Raw genomic sequence first — 18200 nt, forward strand, 5'->3', positions numbered from 1 at the left:
CCCATAATTCTGTACTCTTTAATATAATTTTGAAACAATATTTAATAATACATTGTAAATATGATAATATATTAAATGAGAAATTGTCACCTGTCATATATTGAAAAATATAAGCACTTGGTTCCAGTTTATGGGAATGTATTGTTTGATATATTATATGGATCACAAATCTATATCATATGTAAGTGAAAGGGGAATTCAAAAAGTATAAAATTTCTTCCATATGAGTTGTGTGTGCTATTTTCCAAATATCGTCGCTGTCGGCCAGGAACCCCAAAAACATCCACTTTTAAGCAAATGGAGTAAACACTGAATAAGATTTTGTAAATAATTTGACACTGTGTTGTCAAGGTTGACAATACTTTTCACCTGATATATATATATATATGTAAAAATACATTTTTTGTTTTAAATCATGAAATTTAGAGATACATGTATTCCCCCCAGCAGTGACAACATGATAGCTTTACATGAGAAACAAGCTGTGATTCACATTTACTCTTTCAAATCGTTGCTGTCCTTCCGAAACCTCTGATGTCCAAATTCACTGTTTTTCAGGAAATTTTAAAACACTGTAGCCTACTTTTTAAACGATGAAATACTGTGTGGTCAAAGTGGACAACCACTTTTTATGGTTAGATATTGGCAAAACTCAGCGGCAAACACCAAGGGTGTCTAATAACAGTTTAATTTATGTCAAAAATGGTAAATTACGAAATAGATGTTTCAGAAGGACAGCAGCGAAGTGTTAACCTACACATTGGTTGTGGCATACATGACATCTGAAGGAATTACTTTTGATTTAATCCAAACATGGACAATTTAGCCTTTATGTTTAGGTTATGTATGCCTAATTCACAACGCTATTGCGGGCTTAAAATATAGTGCAAAAGCTTTACAGTTACAGTACTTTAATGAAACTTTCATCTGTTGATTTATCATTATGGAGCTGAACAATCTGCTAAAAAACATAACCAGTACATTACATTTACATTTATGCATTTGGCAGACGCTTTTATCCAAAGCGACTTACATTGCATTAACCTAAACATTTATACATAGGTACGTGCAGTCCCCTGGGATCGAACCCATAACCTTACGCAATGCTCTTAACATTGAGCTACAGGAAAGTTGTACATTCCTCAGCCTTTCTACCAATGTGTTAACTCTTAGGATATGGGTGAATTTGTAATCAGGGATCGATCCCTCCAATCGGTGTGCAGCTCCTCCACAAGTGCCTCTTCATCTCCCACACACCTCCACGGCTGACACAACTATTCACCTGGGGCCAATTAGAGACACCCAGGGTACCTCCAGTGTCCCTCGACAATTCTCACCCTCCCACACCTGACTGTCAACAACATAAAGTAACATAACACAACTGCAACATTTCTACCCAAAACTCGCGCCGCCGCTGCTGCTGGGAAAGAGAGGTGAACTGAAGTAGTATCAGTGGATAGTGAGGGAGCACAGAGAGGTGAAGTAATTTGAGATGTTGCCTGTGGGTGAATGAGTGTAGTCAGTTTGTGCACGAGACGTTCTGAAATATCAACGGCCGTCGGCCTTCCCCCTACTCGTCGACGCATGCTTTTCTCTCTCATTGTTTGGAAAAACAAAAGCTCGCTCTTGTGTTAATGGAGAATGAATGGATTCATTGTAATAATTAGCCCTTGGGGCGGTGGCGCATGAAACGGAGCTTGAAAATGAATCGACTCATATGAAATCGATGTGCATCACAGACTTGAATAAATGAATTCAAAAGAAAAAGGGACAGCGCATTTCCAATTTGAAACACACAATGCATGTATGATTTCAGTGGAAAATCCAGCTCTGTGGTGAGCTTACAGTTAACTGGAGTCTGAAAGTACATAGTATTTTCGTACCTGGAAACAAACAGAAAATTTTAGTATTTTGAAGCAATTTAAACACAGAATGTTTCCACATTAAATGCATTAAATTGTAACTTCTTTGCTTGCATTGATGCTAAACTTTCTCAAATCGCATGACAGGATCCATCCCAGAAATATTCAAAACAGAACCCCTTCCATTAATGATCATTTAGACACTGCGATATCTATAGTGTTGATTTCAGCTTCATTATGTTGTTTCTCTACAACATTAAACGATTATTATGACTAGGTACAATGTGTAGGAGGTGTGATAAAGGAATCTTGTTTAATACCGCCGGTGACAGTTTAAAGCATCATTACATTCTCTGTTCATGTCGACTAATGATTATGATATTTTCACCCAGTATATAACACATACATATCTCTACTTGTTGGCATAGCGTTTCAGTTTTTTAAGATAGTATCACACAGCTCTGGGATCGGATGATGAAACTAATTGTTATTGAGAGCCCCTCTGGAGCTTATTAGCATTGATGAGCGTTACTGTAATATATCTCTTATTGCTGGCAACAGCTGTCAAGAGTTCATATTCATGAAGTGCTGGGGGCCAAAAGCTCCACATTAGCACTTACAGTTGCACAAAATGTGTCATCGTGATCTAAGACACTATTTTGTCCCTTACCGTGTAATGGACTAGAAAGAAATGGTTCTACTGGGCGAAAGGTGCGTTAGCCTACTAGAATTTAAATGATAGGCAAAATGTTAAACTATGCGTGACTCTGAAATAAGTCCTTCATTGTGTCCTTACACTTCTTCTTTTCAGAATGTTAATGAAAGCAATAAACCACGAGAGGCCATGCGTTAGAGGTGTTCGTAACTACCCCCGCGATGTAGCCACTTGCAACATTAACGTGGAATTAATGTTGTAATTAACCAATGTGATGTATCAGCTACTTTACAATGCCTTCAAACAACTCTCATCCTGACAATTTAGAGTCTGGAACAAAAACAGCAACCAAAAATCTAATCTTAGTTCAATTTCAACCTCTTTAAGACTAGCCTGCTCGAGAATTCCTTCAAACTTCATCATGTTGACAAGCGCTTATTAGAACAAGGATTTAAAGATGAAGTGGGTCATTGCTGTTCTTCCAGCAGCCCCAAATGAAACTGGAATGTGTTTGTTGGTCGAACATAACAGCATTTTCCTTACAAAAAATAAGTATACTTCAAGTTCATATTATTAATTATACTTAAGTAAAGTTCGAGTATTCTTATTTCTTAAGTATACTTTATGTACTAAGTATAATAATATCAGTGTACTGTATGGGTGTACTTGTAAGTGTACTGCAGTATAACAATAATAGTATTTCAATAGAGACGAAATTGGCCCACACAATTTTTTTCTTCAATTTCATTTTATTACTAGGTAAAGTTTATTCTTAAGTTTACTTAATTAGTAATATACTTATATTAGTGTACTAGTAGTATAGCTCTAAGTTTACTTTTTTAATACAAGAACTAATTGGTGCAGACAATAAGTAGATTTCAATGATGCGTCCCAATTCGCCTACATATACTATACACTAAAAGTATGTACTGTTTTTGTTACGGAAAAAAGTATACATTTTAGCATGTAGCAAAAAACATTATGCCCACACTTGGACATACTAACACAAAACGGAAAAGGCCATTGTTGCCTAGATGACACAAGCAGTCATTAACATTAAAGTGCAACCCTTTTTTTGCATTTAAGTATGTATTTATTCATTATTTTCCATGTATGTTTACTGTATACTTACATTAATTCAGCGAAACATCTCGTTAATTATATTAATGCAGTTAATCGTTACTAAACTCTGCCCTCTCACAGTGTATTGTGGGCAATTTCAGCCATTAAAGTGTCAATAGATGTACACTGAAATTTCCCCGGAAACTGTACACCATCCTGGTTCTTTGAGAATACTCATTTCAGCATACTATGATTTGGGACGTACTAAATCTGTTTTGAATATTTAGGACGGATAGTACGCGAATTGGGATGCACTGCAAGTAAATTTAATAGTATACTTAGATGTAAATATACTAATATCAGTGTAGTATAGTGTACCATTTCAATATTACAGACTAAGGTGGCTAACTTTTTAGTTGATAAAAGTATAACTAAGTACTAACAGCAGTTTAAGTACACAAACAGTTTGTAACTACATTGTCATTTGTACTGCAACTATACAATAAGTACACTTCTAGGTATATTGACACAAGTACTAGTACAATAATTATAGCACATTGTTTAGTTCATTAAAGCACACTTATATACTCTTACTGAATTATAATGTCAGTAAACTACTAGTTCAGTAGTTTTTATATTGGAAGTATACATGCAAGTTCTTTAAGCAAAGACATTACACTTACAGTTTACTATTTACATATTATTTATTTTAAATGATAATATGATGATAAATAATGATTATATATTAATAATAATAATTATATTGTTCATATATAATAATAATAATTATAACACTTCATTATACTTTTTAGTATATCTTCATCGAAAGATTGAGTAGTGTAGACCAAATATACTTAGACTTCTCTGTAAGAATAAAGCGTAAGTTATAGTCGTTTGTAAGACCTACGCTGTAACCTACGAAGCAGCGTACCCTATGCGTACCATACGCCGTAGCCTGACGCGCACCTCTCCGAAAATGTAACAATGCCTAAACTCAACGGGGTCCCTACGCCGACCGCAAGCTCTGTGATTGGTCTGTTTAAACCCGTCCCTCAGATCAAAAACTTTGCGATAGCATCATGTTTACTCAAATGCATTTCTGAAAGAATTATCGAGGTAAATAATTTGTACTTCTGTATTTAACATCTCAAAAGTGACCGTTTACTTACAAACAAGCTCATTCTTCTTCGGCTCTTGTCTTGGTTACACAAGTAACACATGCGTGGGCACTGATGCCTAGTGGTCATTGACTGTCAATAAGGAAAACGACGCAGAAGTGTAAATGAAAACCGTCATGTAACCTACGCATAGAGGCTACGGCGTAGGTCCTACGCACGACTACAATTTACGCTTAAGTCAAGTGTAATTTAGAAGTATATTTCTGAGAAGTACGTAAAAAGAGCACAGAGAAATTACACATGTAAACTTTTAAATATGCTTAAAGCAGGTAAACACTTTAAAAGATAACTTTCAAATGCAACATTAACATTTGCTGCAAGTGCACTGTATGCTCAAGTCTGCAGTAATGTATGCCAGTTCGACATTGTGAAATGTCAACCTGAAAGTTACAATTCATTACACCTTCATGTGGCATGCTAGTCTTAAACATTTATCCAAAAAATGTGCAAGGACTTAGTGATTCGGGGATTCTTAGTGAGTCATTAGGACTTGACTGACTTTTAGAAGTGTTATAGGGCCTCTTAGCGACTCTGCTTGACTTTGAGTTAACATTTGGTAAGATGCTCGCAAATGAAATTCAAGCTTTTTAAATGTCACTTGTAATAAATTGCAGGAGAAGAGTCACATTGAATCCCCCACATGATCAAGCCAAGCAGATGGACAATTACACCCCAGAACACAGGAGAATATATGAGAGAGAAACACGGAGAGAGCAAGTGATTCAGAGCGAAATGACCAGGTGGGAGACAGTCTTGGAGATTTCTTTCATTTTTTTCTCATTTTCCCAAGACGGTGGAGCCGTTCAGTTTGCCTCCCTGCTTAATGACTATCAAAATATTATGTTTTACCAGGTCAAACCATGTTAACACAAAAAAAGCCTAATATATAGAACTGATATAAATATACACTTTATAGTTGTAGTTTTCTTGGCATGTGGAAAAAATATTACATCACTGATATTCCAAGAATTAGCATCTTATGTACAATGGTCACATAATTATGTTTGTTAGAAAAGGATATTGATCACCATTCAAAGCAAATTTTAGAAGATAACATACTACAGCTTTACGTCAGTGCACAAAGTAATTCAGAATAATCTGAGAATATAATTGTGCAAAGGACCGAAGTCAAATACTGATGAAAAATTAATGGTGGATGAAATATCAAACCATAACATATTTTTGAATTACTATAGTATAGACTAAACATAATGTATTATTGGCAAAAAATGTATATCATGTTAATACAACGCATATTCATAATTTTATCAATTCAACTACATAAAAACAGAGACAACACAAAATAATCCAAATTAAAGACGAATTTGACTGTTACCAGTTTTTTTCATTTTCAAGAAACATTTCAATGGATGTCGCTCGCGATATATGTTTTTGTGAATTCTTTTGGCCATTACTATGGTGCGATGAAAAGCTGATATTGTGACAGCCCTAAACATGAATTATTACAAAAGTATCAATTCAGGACCCAGAAATCAATTGAATATATCAAATCATCGGACAATTCCCTTAGATACTGTAAACAAGACAATCACACATAAGTCTCACTCTTGGCACTGTGACCCAGATATCAGATCGATATCCTCACAGTATATAAGCTCTGAATGGGTTCTGTGCAATAACCAGATGGATCAAAGCTGCGATTTGATGATGCTGAAAGAGCGTAATGACATTAACATAAGCAGTGTTCCCGAGAGCTCTGCTCTCCTTCATGCAAAATTATCTTGGCTCTTTTATGTTTAAGAGCTTTGTGCCCTTAATGATGTATATCAAGATGCCTTATATTGGAGGAATTTGCCACTAGGTTCTCTCCGTTCTGGCTTTATTCACTCCACAATCTAAGCACTGTTGCTATTGTTGACCTCAAAGCTGAAAGGCACGGACTAAAAGCAATGAAACTCTAATTTGGATGTATCGGTGACACCAAATTTGGTGTATTTTAACTAATAAACGTCGCGCTATGTGACTCTGTTACGATGTGACATTATGTTTAGCACAGCGCACCCCTGACATGTTATTTATGCATTCATGCTGAGCTCCTGTTTTATTGCCTGCCTCTCTGTTGGCACCCACCTCCACCAGCTCTGTGATCCGTCAAAGAGAACCAAACAACGTGGGCTTCAGCCTTATCTCACCAAATCCAGACGTTTTTAACACATTTCTCACAAGCAGAAAAGCAGAGTCTCATAAAGCAACCTTCTCTTTCCACAAAATCGCTATCAAACCTGAACAAATGCATCACCAATGATCAATGATGATTTCTCATACGCACAAATGAAGAACACATTTACACATTAAATTAAATCACTGACAGCCGGATGCTATCAGTAACTGATGATTTACAAGCAAAGCCCTGGTGCGGACCGGAGGGGTCCTGAAGAGCTCTTTGGGCAGCCTTATGTATGCCTGTTCATTAATCATCTCTCAGATGAGAGACTCTTACCAGCTGGGGCTTAGAAGACTCAGGGGAAACAACCACGATGAGTGAGAGAGAGAGAGAGACAGGGGGAGTGAATTAAAGACTGCAAACAGGTGTCACTGTACCAACTGTATCTCATAAGTAGTATGCTGTCAACAGCAGAGCCTCAACTGGAGCTTTCATTGCTGTACTGTGGCATTCTGGAATAACATATTGAGCATTTCTGGGCGGCACTGACCTCTTTTCCATTAACACAACAGTGTATCCAGTGTTATTTTTCTTTACACTTGAATGAATGAAATAATGGAATAGCATTCAAGTGACACCCCATTTATTAAATGCACTAAAGGTACTGAGTTAATGCAGAAAGACAGAGTCTTAACAACTCACTCTCTCTCAATTCCAGTATTGAGAGGTAGGTTTTGGTATTGACGGAATGGTTAAAAAATCATGGCAGTTTCTTCTTTATGTTGGAAAAGGCCTTCCTGAAAAGATTGCGATTTGCCCCCCGCATGTCTTTAGGAGGCTCCTGCCAAGTCCATAACCTTCACAACAAAAAGAATAACAGTCTAGCGGTGAAATAGAATCAGTGAGACACAGTAACTCATGTGGGGTGTATAGTTTTCTGTCAGAACTCATGTGCAGATGCGCGTTGCCATTGTGCTCACATCCTCAAAGGCAAAAGTGGTGTTTGGTACATAAAGCACTTAATGGTAGGATACCAATAGCCCTTTAAGATAAAATCAGATCAAGAACCAGTCGATACACATATGCGAACAGTGTCACGACTAATCAGAAACACATCTTTGTAATGACTGCTGACAAATGTTAAATTTGTTTTGATAAATTCGATCATACATCTAGACTACAGAAGGATGTGACGTCTATAATAGCAACATTGAGTTCATTCTTCATGCTAATAAGTACATCCTTTCACCAAGAACTGTACTCGCAAAACGCAATACAGTCATCATAGCATGGTTCCAAAGAGCCTCTTGTACAAAATTTTAATAAGACTCGCATCAGACATCCGCAGGTGTTTCTTTAAGAATGTACAGTGAATTCAGTCGCGATTCTTTACGCGATGCATTTTGATTGAAGGTACGCAAGCATTTTCAAATTCTATGGAAGATGAGCGCCACACTCCCGAGGTGGATTGTGGGATCGAGGGCCATACAAAAGTGTTAATTTTCTGAGATGTATATGAAATGGGTTTGAAATTTATTTTAGTCTTTAATTAGAATATGAATATTGCCCTAAATCAACATCTGACTAGATCGTTGGATGCCAAACAGGGCTACGTGAGTTAATGTAATTAAAACCATGTATAAAAGTAAAAACTTCTCTTTAAATAATATCCCGGCAGTGTGAAAAATTTGTAGAAAAGGTCTGAGATTAAAGGGGTCATATGACACGGCTAAAACAAATATTTTTTTAAATATTCGCTTTTAGATGGAATGCATCTTTTGTTCAGACACTTTAATTTTTGTAATTTTACCTGTCTAATACATGCATGGGCAATTTATAACACCTCAAAGACACAAAAAAAAAACGCCACATGTGACCCCTTCAAAATGTATAAATTTCTCATATGCATGCAGCTGAGCCAAAAGCAACCTACTTATTTAAAGATTTAATCTTAAAATCTTGGCAAATCCAATGATCAGAAACACACGTTTTTAGCTAAATGACATGGAAACTTTGTGCTTTACTTCTATAAACTGCAATACATCATCCAATGAGCTTAAAGTTTATCACACAGAGAAATACATTTTTATTTTCCGGGCAATATATTTATCATACGAATTGACTGTGGGTGGTCTGTGGGCGTGCCATCTGATGCAGAGACAAGCTGTAGCCTAGATGAAGCGACTACTGAGCACAGGTTCCTGTTTGCACACTCACTGTGGATGGATTTTTTTACATTTCAATATTTCTTCATCACTATATCACAGGTTTGGGGTGTTAAACTAAACATAAAATGATATTTATTATCATCCTATCATCCTATTTTAAAGTCCATATATTCCAAATGGTTCAATTTAACAACACTTATACACTTGTGTTATTATTATACAATACCAAAGAAAAACCAAACTATATTTTCATGTCTTGTTCCCTCACAGCTTTCTAAGATGTTTATCTGGGAGATGTGCCATTTCATCACTCAACAAATAGCAGCTTATTGTTTAGCGTTTGGGTATAATTGTAAGAGCATCACAACCATTTGCGTTTTATTTTCTTATAAGAATTCGCTCCAAAAATGTGTACATTACAAACATTTTCGTTTTGTTTGGAATTTGTTAGAAACGGATGCATCTATTTAAATGATTTTGTTCTGTTTTGCTGTGTGTTGTGCTCTGGATTAATAAGGAACTAGTATAGTGAGTATACAGAGACACAACTAAAGCTGAGAGAGCATTTATTGCAACGTAAGAACAATTATGGACAAAAAAAATTCACCCAGCAGGCATCAGATTTCATTTTAAAGGCATCAGCAGAATATAATAGAGGAACAGAAACCAAAAAGGAATTCTGGTTTGACAGTCAAAATTATTTTTAGTGGCCTATTTAACTGAAAAGCTGGTTAAAAGTGGGGAATACCTATAGGCATGCTGTTGTCATGTTTACCTCACAAAGCCGACAGTACACATAAATATTAACAAATGATTTTGTGGTTTATGCAACTTGTTTGTCATGCAAAATTATCCCAGCTTACTTAAAGCAGCTCGTGTCATTTGAGAACACCTCGTGGGATAGAACTACAGCAATGTACTATCAGAAATTTATAAACACATCTCTCCACAGGGAGTGGAAAAATTACAAATCATTGCTCTTACAATGAAAGTAAGTGATTCATTACCGCACTGACATGCATGTTTGTTTCTCATTCTCCAGAGGAACGGGTATAAACAGGAACGCAAAATGGTTACTTTATGTCTTATGAATTATTCATTGTCGTCTTCAATTCTTATGTTTCAATTTTTAGCGTTAGGTTTTGTATTTCAGCATCTTGGCGCAGGAGGAGAGGTACAATTCAAAGTATTTCATTTATTTGCTCTTATTGTACACATCAGCAGCACTCTGCATGAAATTTGAAACAATAAAGCCTTTAAAGATATTTTTTACAATAACTCCTACTTGCTTCGATGTTCCAGAAGAAACTATAAATTGGAGCTTTCCAAACTGCTGTAGCTTTTCCATAATTCAGCTCCAGATACATTCAGACTCCGTTTATAGCCAATAATACCTGTTCTATTCTTATTTCTGTTTCTTTGCTACTGAATAAAGTAGACAGAGAAGCATCTTTCCACACTTAAAAGCTTAGAGAATTGGTGGAGGTCCACACTCAGCAGGGAGCGAGAAGGCGGAAACAAAAAGCGCAGATCCACTACGTGGATTCCTGCTCTAACACACATTACAAGAGGAAGAAGTGAGAGAGGGAAGAATTGTCCAGTGTAATCCCAGCTCCCCTTTTCTTTCAGGATCTGACAGAAAAGGGGAGAAATAAACCATCTGAACTGAACCCCAAAGCCTCTTTCCTCCAGCCTTTTGTGACCTGCTGGATTGCAATGTTGCCAAGGGAACAACGCCTTCTCAGAGAGCCGTTTCTGTTGGGACCTGACCCACCAATCGCCGGGAGGGGCCTCTCATTCCAGCTTTGGAGCCTTGAATATACTCCCCAGACAATACACCAATGGACAATCAGCTTGCTCTCTGATCCCTTCCACGTGCCTGCTTCCAAGAAGTGTGTTTGCTATTACTGCCCCCTGCTTTGGAGGAAAGAACGACCCTTTTTCAAAAAATAATATTTGCTATGTGCCTATAGCTAGAGATTACGCCAAACAACATGTTACTGTGAAGCTAGTAAGCAGTGACGAGGAAGTGATCTTGAGGTTTCCAGGCTCTTACACTCAGAATTTCAATTAGTTATAGGCACAATATGTAAGATTTTTGCAATAAAATATCCTCAAACCCCTAGCACAGTGTTAGATATATTTTCTCTCGTGTTACATTATCCTAAACATTATTTAAATCCAAGTAAAGCAGCGTTTTGACCAGTGTAATGTGTAAAGAAGGACGTTTATCGATGGCATAATGGCATAATGTCTACATTTCCTAGGTTTTTGATTTTAATGTTGTGGAAATTATAGGTAGTGTTGGATACTTGATATAAATAATTGTTTTATTTCCATTCCTCTCATCAATTCCTGTGTGCTTTTTCAGAAATGTGCATGTGTTAACTTGTGATCTGCTGATATCTCAATAAAAGCCCTTAAAATTAACCATATTTTTACCATAGTAACCATAGTTTAACTATGGTGTTTGTAGGTGAGCACAGTATCCAGAAATTTACCATAGTTTTATTGTAATAACTACAGTTTCACCATGATAGTTGTAGTTAAACTGTGGTAATATAAATTAACAAAACATTAATTTATCAACCATTCACAATTTAATGTTAGCAAAAAATTCATAACAAATGTGTATATATACACAAATCAGTGGTTATAAAAATAATAATTTGCAAACTAGTCAATAAGCATGTTAAATTACCATACAGGTTGATATCTAAATGTTTAATTTCATTTTTAATAGCTTTGGAAATGAAACTGGGAATCTTTAAGAACTAGAATCGATAAGCAAAACCCAATTCTAATCATAGGCGAGTCTGACTTCATGAGTTGCTGTGCAGACCAGACACCATATAACATCAAAGTATTGTGATAGGGATTTAAAGACAGTACTGTTGAGTAGACCATTTGAATAACATAAAAAATGCTAAACAGTAGAAGTAGAGTCCAGCACGGCACTGTTGTTTTTTCTATCAAGCCACTCTATTGGCTTACGTTATTACATAGCGGATGTTTTGTGAGTCTCTTCAGATTGATTTAAATCGGCAGAGGCATTAAAGATGAAAATTCCCATTATTCCAGACAGTATCTTCTAACTTTGCAACGGCTAGTAGAGAAAATTACGTACTGTGCCTTTAAACGCCAGTCAATATATAGAGCGACCATGTAGTCGATTGTATCTCAGCTTCAGAAGTAACGAATGTTGTGTTCATTTGTAAAGATTATATTGACGGACATAACGTGTAAGCATCATAAACCTTTGTAAATCAAAGAGCTAATTCAAAATGCGATCTTCCAAAAGTCTATGGGAAAAATAAATAGGCTTTCGGGTCGAGGGCACTTACTTCCAGGTTAGCCCACAAAAATATGTCATCTCTGATCCTCTCAGTTAGATTTATGTGACAATAAAAAAGGATGACTATGAAGTTAAAAGAATTAAACTTGAACGGAGTCAAATAACTTAAAATTAGTAAAATTAGGAGGCTCAGAGATGACGTTTTTGTATGCAAAACCCGGAAGCGAGTTAGCATTTTGGGACTTCCGGTTCCATCGCTCCAAAATCTATGTTTTTTTAATGGGTTTTTGGTAAATCGCCCAAAAATAAGGTATGTGGTAAACAAAACCACTATATATTTTCACGTTTTATTCTATGACTTAAAACACATACTTATTATAAAAACGGCAGTTGCTAACAAGTTGTAATCTTAAAAAAACAACTCTCAAGTGCTTGACAGGTGCCGATAAGCTGGTAGCATCGCCTTTTTAGTCAATAACCCCTCAAAACTGCCAGACATTTATTAAAAGACCCCCGGTAGTGAGCATATACCTATATTGCAACGCTCAACTGTTTTTCTTGCTAAAACCACCCATCAAATAGCTTCTTCGTGGCTGTGTCAGAAAAGCAATATCATACAGCGTTAGCCAATTATTCAGGTGCAGCCCTTCAATCAATACATTTACACTTCTGTTAATAATAAAGAACTGTTGCTGCTCTCTGTCAGCAATTTGCTAGACAGTCCAGAGCGAAAGACATATTTGTTCAATATATTCTGGCAGTGGCTACTGAATCTACATTCAAGTGCTGCGAGATATCTTTGTTAAGCAAACAGACCTGCTTTATATGTATGAAATCTCAGCATGATTAAATGAGGCTGAAGAACTCTCGATCTTGTTTACTTTATCTTAGGAAGAGATACGAGAGTCGGTTTAAGCTCGTGTCAGTGCTACACTAAGCCGTGATGGACAGTTTATTCCCCAACAATGCGTTAAAGTGCAGACTGATGGCGATGGAAAGGCAGCGTTAAACCGGCCATTCTCATCCTCATCACATTTCTCATCCTCCGCTTATTGATATTGATTCAAGAAGCTCATTACTGCGGCAGACTGATGAATGCCATGAATCAGCACAAACACTGTGGTCTGAAACCTTCTCAGATCATTTTGACAAACTCTGCACACGTGCTCCGTGTGCTAAGGAAGCGGAGGGGATTTAATGAGGTTCACGACAAACAGCCTTTCCGTCAGAATATGCTACATAAAATAAATCCAGATCGGCTGTAATGACAGATGTTGTGAGGCTGAATGCATAGCAAATACAGAGTGACGGCTTGGTCGGTCACAAATAAGAGAGATCAGTGGAAGAGAGGCAGAAGAACTTATCAAGTTCAACCACTATTGAAATACTCCTTAAAGATCCTCTTCAACCCTGCTTGACCATACTTGATTTCTGTAATTTGCTGACTGGAGCACTAGCTCGAATTCAGAAGAGTCAATACTTATTTTCAGGAGAAATGGAAATGGATTGATTTTGTTAAGGTGATGCAAAAGAAAGAAACGTTAATACCGCGAAGACGGGACGGTAAGTCCTCAAGCAGCTTGTTAGCCTGAATGCCCAGAAGTATATATCATCAATCACAGTATGTATGTGGCAAATGTCTCTGCTCGTCTCAGACTGCAAAATGAAGAGAAACGTTTCTTTCTCATGAAGTTTCATCTTTTTGTAGTACAGTGTAAGAGCACAGAAATGAAATTTTATGCATACATATTATATAGACAAATATTTCTTAATGCTGTAAAATTGTAATGTAGTGAAAAAGTAATAGTTTTATCAATATTTTGAATTAGCTTTATTTTTTATTTCATTTTTAGGTTTATTTTTAGCAATTTTGTAAAAAAGTGCATGTTATTAATTATGTTTATTTTTATGTTGCTAGAAACGTTTTTTTATTTCAGTTCATATTTCTTGATTAGTTTATTTTTCAATTAATTACTTTAGTGACTTATTTCAGTTTTTTGCGCAGTGAACATTTTTCAAATAGTATGTAGGTTAATATTGCTATAATTATTATTATTATTATCCATTTATAGGTATGCGTTTAGGTGAAATAATATTTTATGTTTCATTCTTTGAAATACTAACAATATTTCAAATTAAAAATAATATTCCTATTTGCATTCAGAAAAGATGCTCTGTATTTGAAATTTATATTCACTTTTAAGCAATACAACAGTAATATTTGAAGGGTTTGATTCCTTTATGAGAACTCCGTTTTATTGTTTTAAATCATGTTTTGTTTATTGTGCATTCCAATTAATATCAGGAAAAGTCAAACAATAATTATTTTATGTAATTTTTATGACATTTTCATGTGTCTTATCGTGTTGTCAGTCTTTCACATTGCGCTTTGATGACTTAACGTCACTCCTGGGATTTGATTTGGTTGAAATTCAACAGACACTGGACTGCAATGGCAACAAAACATCTATAGCTGTATGTAGTATATAAATTATAATAACCCTGATGTGACCGTGTTCTACATTGTCATGAGCCACCATGTACCTAATCTTCGGTGTATAAAATTACATATGAAAAACACTGCCATGTCATCAAGCAGCTTCCAGATCTGAATTCTGAAATGTGAGCTTGAGCAGTCATGGAAACCGTATCCGGCGGTCCACCCACACTCCCTGCCAGGCTGAGAGAAGGACCTGAGAAAATGTACGCTTGTTGTATTCTCTCTTTCTCTTTCTCTCTCTCTCTCAAGCTCTATTCGCCAGCAAAAGTTTTTGCAAGTCACCTCCAAGCCTGCATAATAACCCGCATCAGAAATGGGCCTGAAATTGCAGGGCAAAGCATTGTGTGCAATGAGAGAGAGGCTTTTATAATTGTACCGAGCGACATTAATCTGGGGGAGGGAGGAAGTGAAATAGCCCTCTAAGGAGATGTAGGAGGTGTAGGATTGGGTCTGACCCACAATGCATTGCTATCACCGCGTTGCATCGATGTCCTCTGTGGCAGAGATTAGCAGTGAGGAAATCTATCCAACACAAATAGACCATAATGAGACAGTAATTTTGTGGGTTAAGGGGGAAAAAAACCTTTTCTTCAAGCATCACAGACTAAAGGGTCTGTTCAGGAAAGGGGTTCGGTTTAGAAAGTGACAAGCTGTAAACCACACACTGTTTCTTTCATACAATGCAGCGCATTTTGAGACGCTCACTGCCTTTGCCAAAGCCATTTTTTTGGTAAGTGGGTTCTCAATGACATTTATCATTTAAAAGCAATCACAGCTAATGTGAACAGGGCCATTGTAGGAGCCATCTGTGTGCAATGAGCAAATTGCAGTAGTTACAATTTTGTATTACATTTTTGCATTCGTCTTTCACTCGGGTATTTGGACGATTATTGAAAAATAAACGCACATTGCTGCGAGCAGATTTTAAAAGGACACATGTAGTTTTCATAAGCAGGCTTCTCAACTATTTTTGTGTTATTTATCCACACAACCCTATCAGTAGGATTCTTGAAGTACCCTTCATCACAAATATGTTCTAACTGGGAACATATTTGTTCCATCTTTCATATTTTTTTATATATTTGATATAATAATGATAAACATTAAAAGTTCATACAAATTATCCACCTTGTAAAATAGTTACAAATTCCCATGGGATGGCACCTTTCTAATTATTTTTACAACTGTGGCCAAAAGCGACTTCCAACTCTAAACCTTACAAGATGGTATTTAAAAAAAAAAAAGACACTATAGACAGATATTTACAGGGGCGGTTACCTTCATTTTACTGAGAAAAAAACAGAACTATTATTAAAAGTGTATTGGTGAGAAATTTCATTTCTGGTTCCATCCATCCATCCATTTTCTACCGCTTATCCGAACTACCTCGGGTCACGGGGAGCTCATTTCTGGTTGAAGAAGATAATTTAGAATATGTCTTCACTGGTTACCGTTTACTTTTAGAATCAACTGTCAAAGTATTCTTACTGGTCTATAAATCACTCAATGGTGAAGGACCTAAATACATTTCAGATGTGCTTACTGAAAATAACCCAAACAGACTTCTCGGATCATCAGGATCAAGTCAGTTAGAGATAACAAGGGTTCACTCAAAACAGGGCGAGTCAGCCTTTAGCCATTACGCCACCCGTAGCTGGAATCTGCTTCCAGAAGACATCAGATGTTCACAAACAGTAGCTACTTGTAAATCCAGATAAACACACTTGTTTAGCTGTGGATTTACAACCTGAGCACTGTGCTGGTTTACATCAATAGTATTTCTATTTATTTTTATATATACACACTCACATTTTTTATAAATTTTACTGCTGTTTTATAGTTTCTTAAAAGCTAAAGTTGTATTTGTGATCTTAAATAATTTGCATTTTAAAGATAGATCTTATTTCTCTTTGTCAATCATTTTATGTAAAGCACTTTAAATTGCCCTCGTGTATGAAATGTGCTATATAAATAAACTCGTCTTGCCTTCATATCTGAGGTATTTAAAATTAGAGCTGCAGACAAATGCTTTCACGCTAAACTACACAAACTATGATTTTTTTCACTTTGCTTGATTAAAATGAGCTAATGCTAAATTATTCTTTAACATTTGGTCACTGTGTGATTTCGTTGCATGCAAATCAATATATTTGAATGTGTAAAATGTAGAAATTTATTTTACTTTTCTTGGGATTAATGTAGTACGTTGAAAGCGGTCAGGGGAATTCAGTTCCCAGCTTGCTTTGATTGGGACTGGATAGACTAATGCCTTCATTAAGTGTTTTTTTTTTATACATTTAACATACATGCTGCTGCTGCTTGCTAGTTAACTGCAAGACATTTAGATGCCTTAGGTTATCTAATTCTGTGTTTACTTAATTCAGTTTCCACTACATTAAGTATCTAAGTAGAGTTCACAGTTTAATTTAATGTTAAGAAACTAATTTCCGTAGTTCGGAACAACTGTCCACAATTGAATTAGATCCAGGAAAAGAGTTATTTTTGAGCGTATGCCTGAACAGGAAATAGTGTAAAAGCTTTCCTAGAGAATATTTACATTTTTGCCAGATACACGTTAAATTAAACTATTGAACTCAGTGACACCACATTTTCTTCGGTTCATGACTCGAGAGAACAATTGTTTCTTAAGTAGTTTCCCTGTAGTGATTATGAGGTTATCCTTTAAACTGAAGCCTGTCTCGAGCTTGTTCATGCCCTAGAGAAACCCAACTTTTCTCAGATGAACAAGCAGACACAAGTCTGATGTCTGATGTCTATTTCTGACCACATTAATTTAATGACTCCTCAAAGGCCAAAACCTTCACCGGTGACCTGCAAGTAAACGTTGTAAGGCTCTGATGATTTCCAGTTGTCGAAGTATTCAAGTGTTTTATTGCTCTTGGCTCGGGAAAAACAATCTGCACACTGGTGATATGAGGAACAAAGGCATTTCGTAAACAAAAAAAAAAAAATTCTTAAAAAGTGAGAGAGAATAAGGAAAGGGAGTACAGGAAAGCAATGATGGAAAAGAGTAGTGACTGTTTTACTTTCTTCATAGCTTTCCTGCATTTCCCCAATACCCTCCCCTGTAGACTGGCAGTAACACTTGTACCACATGCAGAAATAAGGCTAGCAAAGAGAAAATGAATTATTTATACAGGCCTGCCTTTCAGAATTAAAGTGAGCACCATGAGATTCCCACCAGTGTGAGCGAAAAGCGTCCGGGCAGCTCAGAACTAATACACTGTGAGCAACAAACATAGGTGAACGCACACAAACATGCATGAAATTGATGCAAAAGAGGTGCGTTTTTGACAGGCAACCAGATTCAGGCCATTTAAGGTAGTGTGGAATA

At 36.3% G+C, this 18200-nt stretch overlaps 1 protein-coding gene across 2 annotated transcripts in view; it reads right to left on the reverse strand.

The window, feature by feature from the left end:
* The window catches only part of efna2a (ephrin-A2a), a 55546-nt gene that overhangs the window by 29039 nt on the left and 8307 nt on the right, over nt 1-18200 (reverse strand). The gene's annotated exons all lie outside the window — the stretch shown is intronic.

This window comes from Triplophysa dalaica, chromosome 3 (assembly GCF_015846415.1).
Source record: "Triplophysa dalaica isolate WHDGS20190420 chromosome 3, ASM1584641v1, whole genome shotgun sequence".
Lineage (NCBI taxonomy): Eukaryota > Metazoa > Chordata > Actinopteri > Cypriniformes > Nemacheilidae > Triplophysa > Triplophysa dalaica.